The following is a 5,892-nucleotide window of genomic DNA, read 5'->3' as shown; positions in this document are numbered from 1 at the left end:
TCTGAACTGTCCAAGATGTCATTGGACAGCTCTGCTGGAGGATCTCTTCATCTAAAGAAGACACCTGCAGAAGCTCAAGAACTCATTGAAATGGTTGCAAATAACCAATTCGTGTACACTTCTGAAAGGAATCCTGTGAACAATGGGACGAATCAGAAGAAAGGAGTTCTTGAGATTGATACTCTGAATGCCATACTGGCTCAGAACAAAATATTGACTCAGCAAGTCAATATGATTTCTCAAAGTCTATCTGAAATGCAAGCTGTACCAGGCAGTACTAAGGATGCTTCATCTGAAGAAGAAGCTTATGATCCTGAGAACCTTTCAATGGAAGAGGTGAATTACATGGGAGAACCCTATGGAAACACCTATAATCCTTCATTGAAAAATCACCCAAATCTCTCATGGAAGGATCAACAGAGACCTCAACAAGGTTTCAACAACAATAATGGTGGAAGAAATAGGTTTAGCAATGGCAAGCCTTTTCCATCATCTTCTCAGCAACAGATAGAGAATTCTAAGCAGAACCACTCTGACTTAGCAACCATGGTCTCTGATCTAATCAAAACCACTCAAAGCTTCATGACTGAAACAAGGTCCTCTATTAGAAACATGGAGGCATAAGTGGGTCAGCTGAGTAAGAAAGTTACTGAACTCCCTCCTAGTACTCTTCCAAGCAATACAGAAGAGAATCCAAATAGAGAGTGTAAGGCCATCAACATGGCCGAATTTGGAGAGGAGGAAGAGGCAGTGATCGCCACTGAGGAAGGCCTCAATGGACGTCCACTGGCCTCCAATATATTCCCTAATGAGGAACCATGGGAATCTGAGGCTCACACTGAGACCATAGAAATTCCATTGGATTTACTTCTGCCATTCATGAGCTCTGATGAGTATTCTTCCTCTGAAGAGGACGAAGATGTCACTGAAGAGCAAGTTGCTAAGTACCTTGGAGCAATCATGAAGCTAAATGACAAGTTATTTGGTAATGAAACTTGGGAGGATGAACCCACTTTGCTCACCAAAGAACTGGATGACTTGACTAGGTAGAGATTACCTCAAAAGAGACAGGACCCTGGGAAGTTCTCAATACCTTGTACAATAGGCACCATGACCTTTGAAAAGGCTCTGTGTGACCTAAGGTCAAGCATAAACCTCATGCCTCTCTCTGTAATGGAGAAGCTAGGGATCTTTGAGGTGCAAGCTGCAAGAATCTCACTAGAGATGATAGACAATTAAAGAAAATAAGCTTATGGACTTGTAGAGGATGTTCTGGTAAAGATTGAAGACCATTACATCCCTGCTGATTTCATAGTCCTAGAGACTGGGAAGTGCATGGATGAATCAATCATCCTTGGCAGACCCTTCCTAGCCACATCAAAAGCTGTGATTGATGTTGACAGAGGAGAATTGATCATTCAAGTAAATGAAGAATTCCTTGTGTTTAAGGCTCAAGGATATCCCTTTGTAACCATAGAGAGGAAGCATGAAGAGCTTCTCTCAAAACAAAGTCAAACAGAGCCCCCACAGTCAAACTCTAAGTTTGGTGTTGGGAGGTTCCAACATTTCTCTGAGTATCTGTGAGGCTCCATGAGAGCCCACTGTCAAGCTACTAACATTAAAGAAGCGCTTGTTGGGAGGCAACCCAATGTTATATTTATTTATTTTCCATTGTTATTTTATATTTTCTATAGGTTGATGATCATGGGAAGTCACAAAATCAATTGAAAAAGCAAAAACAAAATGAAAAACAGAAAGAAAAATAGCACACCCTGGAGGAAAAGCTTGCTGGCGTTTAAACGCCAGTAAGGCCAGCAAATGGGCGTTTAATGCCCAGTCTGGCACCATTCTGGGCGTTTAACGCCAGAAAGGGGCACCAGACTGGCGTTAAACGCTAGGAAGGGGCAAGAAGCTGGCGTTAAACGCCAGAAATTGGCACCAGCCCGGCGTTTAACGCCAGAATTGGCAGAAGGAGCATTTTTGCTCGCCACTTGGTACAGGGATGAATTTTCCTTGACACCTCAGGATCTGTGGACCCCACAGGATCCCTACTTACCCCACTACTCTCTCTCTTCTTCACCAATCACTTCAACACCTCTTCCCCAAAAACCCCTCACCTATCAAATCCCACTATTCTCTTCACCACTCACATCCATCCTTCATAAAACCCCACCTACCTCACCATTCAAATTCAAACCACTTTCCCTCCCAAACCCACCCATACATGACTAAACCCTACCCCTCTCTCTATCCTTATATAAACCCTTTTTCACTCCTTCATTTTCACACAACCTAAACACTACTTCTCCCCTTGGCCGAAACACAAAGCCACCTCCATCTCCTCTATTTCTTCTTCTTCTACTCTCTTCTTCCTTCTTTTGCTCGAGGACGAGCAAACCTTCTACGTTTGGTGTGGTAAAAGCATTGCTTTTTATTTTTCCATAACCATTTATGGCATCTCAGGCCGGAGAAACCTATAGAAAGAGGAAAGGGAAGGCAAAAGCCTCCACCTCCGAGTCATGGGAGATGGAGAGATTCATCTCAAGGGTGCATCAAGACCACTTCTATGAAGTTGTGGCCATGAAGAAGGTGATCCCCGAGGTCCCTTTCAAACTCAAAAAGAGTGAATATCCAGAGATCCGACATGAGATCCAAATGAGAGGTTGGGAAGTTCTTACCAACCCCATTCAACAAGTCGGAATCTTAATGATTCAAGAGTTCTATGCCAATGCATGGATCACCAAGAACCATGATCAAAGTGTGAACCCGAACCCAAAGAATTGGCTAACAATGGTTCGGGGGAAATGCTTAGATTTTAGTCCAGAAAATGTAAGGTTGGCATTCAACTTGCCCATGATGCAAGGAGATGAACACCCTTACACTAGAAGGGTCAACTTTGATCAAAGGTTGGACCAAGTCCTCATTGACATTTGTGAAGAGGGCGCTCAATGGAAGAGATATTCAAGAGGGAAGCCGATTCAACTGAGAAGGCATGACCTCAAGCCCGTGGCTAGAGGATGGTTGGAATTTATCCAACGCTCAATCATTCCCACTAGCAACTGGTCCGATGTTACTATAGACCGGGCTATCATGATTCATAGCATCATGATTGGAGAGGAAGTAGAAGTTCATGAGGTTATATCCCAAGAACTTTATAAGGTGGCAGACAAGTCCTCTATCTTGGCAAGGTTAGCCTTCCCTCATCTCATTTGTCACCTCTGTTATTCAGTCGGAATTGACATAGAGGGAGACATCCTCATTGATGAAGACAAGTCCATCACTAAGAAGAGGATGGAGCAAACAAGAGATCCCACTCATGGACATGAGGAGATTCCTCATCATGAAATCCCTAAGATGCCTCAAGGGATGCACTTTCCTCCACAAAACTATTGGGAGCAAATTAACACCTCCCCAGGAGAATTGAGTTCCAACATGGGACAACTAAGGGTGGAGCACCAAGAACATTCCATTCTCCTCCATGAAATTAGAGAAGATCAAAGAATCATGAGAGAGGAACAAAAAAGGCAAGGAAGGGACATTGAGGAGCTCAAGCACTTCATAAGATCGTCAAGAGGAAGAACAAGCCGCCATCACTAAGGTGGACCCGTTCTTTAACTTCCTTGTTCTTTATTTTCCTGTTTTTCGAATTTTTATGCTTATGTTTATCTATGTTTGTGTCTTATGATCATTAGTGTCTTAGTGTTTATGCCTTAAAGTTATGAATGTCCTATGAATCTATCACTTTTCTTAAATGATAACTGTTTTTATTACAAAAGAACAAGAAGTACATGATTTCGAAAATGTTCTTAATTGAAAAAGAGAAGAATTGCATGAATTTTGAATTTTATAACAGATTAATTATTTTGATGTGGTGGCAATACTTTGTTTTCTGAATGTATGCTTGAACAGTGCTTATGTCTTTTGAATTTGTTGTTCATGAATGTTGGCTCTTGAAAGAATGATGAAAAAGGAGACATGTTACTGAGGATCTGAAAAATCAAAAAATGATTCTTGAAGCAAGAAAAAGCAGTGAACACAAAAAAAAATTAAAGTCATGATCCAACGCAAAAAGAGTGTGCTTAAGAACCCTGGATTTAGAGCTAAGTTTCATTGATAATTTGGAGTATATAGTATATTCTCTTCTTTTTATCCTATTTGATTTTCAGTTGCTTGGGGACAAGCAACAATTTAAGTTTGGTGTTGTGATGAGCGGATAATTTATACGCTTTTTGGCATTGTTTTTAATATGTTTTTAGTATGTTTTAGTTAGTTTTTATTATATTTTTATTAGTTTTTATTTAAAATTCACTTTTCTGGACTTTACTATGAGTTTGTGTGATTTTCTGTGATTTCAGGTATTTTCTGGCTGAAATTGAGGGACCTGAGCAAAAATCTGATTCAGAGGCTGAAAAGGACTGCAGATGCTATTGGATTCTGACGTCCCTGCACTCGAAGTGGATTTTCTAGAGCTACAAAAGCTCAATTAGCGCGGTCTCAATTGAGTTGGAAATTAGACATCCTGGGCTTTCCAGCAATGTATAATAGTCCATACTTTGCCGGAGATTTGATGGCCCAAACAGGCATTCCAAGTCAGCTCAAGAATTCTGGCGTAAAACATCAGAACTGGCACAAGAATGGGAGTTAAACGCCCAAACTGGCACAAAAGCTGGCATTTAACTCCAAGAAAAGTCTCTACACATGAAACCTTCAATGCTCAGCCCAAGCACACACTAAGTGGGCCCGGAAGTGGATTTTTATGTCATTTACTCATCTTTGTAAACCCTAAGCTACTAGTTCTCTACAAATAGGACCGCTATTGTATTTGACATCTTTTGATCACTTTAGATCTTTAGATCATTTTTGGATGTCTAGTTCTTAGATTATGGGGGCTGGCCTCTCAGCCATGCCTAGACCTTGTTCTTATGTATTTTCAACGGTGGAGTTTCTACACACCATAGATTAAGGTGTGGAGCTCTGCTGTACCTCGAGTATTAATGCAATTACTATTGTTCTTCTATTCAATTCAGCTTTTTCTTGTTCTAAGATATCACTTGTTCCTCAACTTGATGAATGTGATGATCCGTGACACTCATCATCATTCTCACCTATGAACGTGTGCCTGACAACCACCTCCGTTCTACCTTAGATTGAGTGGATATCTGACAACCACTTCCGTTCTACAAGCAAACAAGGCTTGAATGTTTATCTCTTGGATTTCTTAATCGGAATCTTTGTGGTATAAGCTAGAATTGATGGCGGAATTCAAGAGAATCCGGAAGGTCTAAACCTTGTCTATGGTATTCTGAGTAGGATTCAAGGATTGAATGACTGTGACGAGCTTCAAACTCCTGAAGACTGGGCGTTAGTGACAGACGCAAAAGAATCATTGGATTCTATTCCAACCTGATTGAGAACCGACAGATGATTAGCCGTGCTGTGACAGAGCACGTTGAACATTTTCACTGAGAGGACGGGACTGTAGCCATTGACAACGGTGATGCCCAACATACAGCTTGCCATGGAAAGGAGTAAGAAGGATTGGATGAAGACAGTAGGAAAGCAGAGAGATGGATGGGACAAAGCATCTCCATACGCTTATCTGAAATTCTCACCAATGAATTACATAAGTATCTCTATCTTTATTTTATGCTTTATTCACAAATCATCTATAACTATTTGAATCTGCCTGACTGAGATTTCCAAGATGACCATAGCTTGCTTCATACCAACAATCTCCGTGGGATCGACCCTTACTCGCGTAAGGTTTATTACTTGGACGACCCAGTGCACTTGCTGGTTAGTTGTGCGAAGTTGTGATAAAGAGTTGAGATTACAATTGAGCGTACCATGTTGATGGCGCCATTAATGATCACAATTTCGTGCACTAGGCAA

Source organism: Arachis duranensis, chromosome 6 (genome assembly GCF_000817695.3).
Source record: "Arachis duranensis cultivar V14167 chromosome 6, aradu.V14167.gnm2.J7QH, whole genome shotgun sequence".
Lineage (NCBI taxonomy): Eukaryota > Viridiplantae > Streptophyta > Magnoliopsida > Fabales > Fabaceae > Arachis > Arachis duranensis.
Note: the sequence above shows the minus strand (reverse complement) of the source record.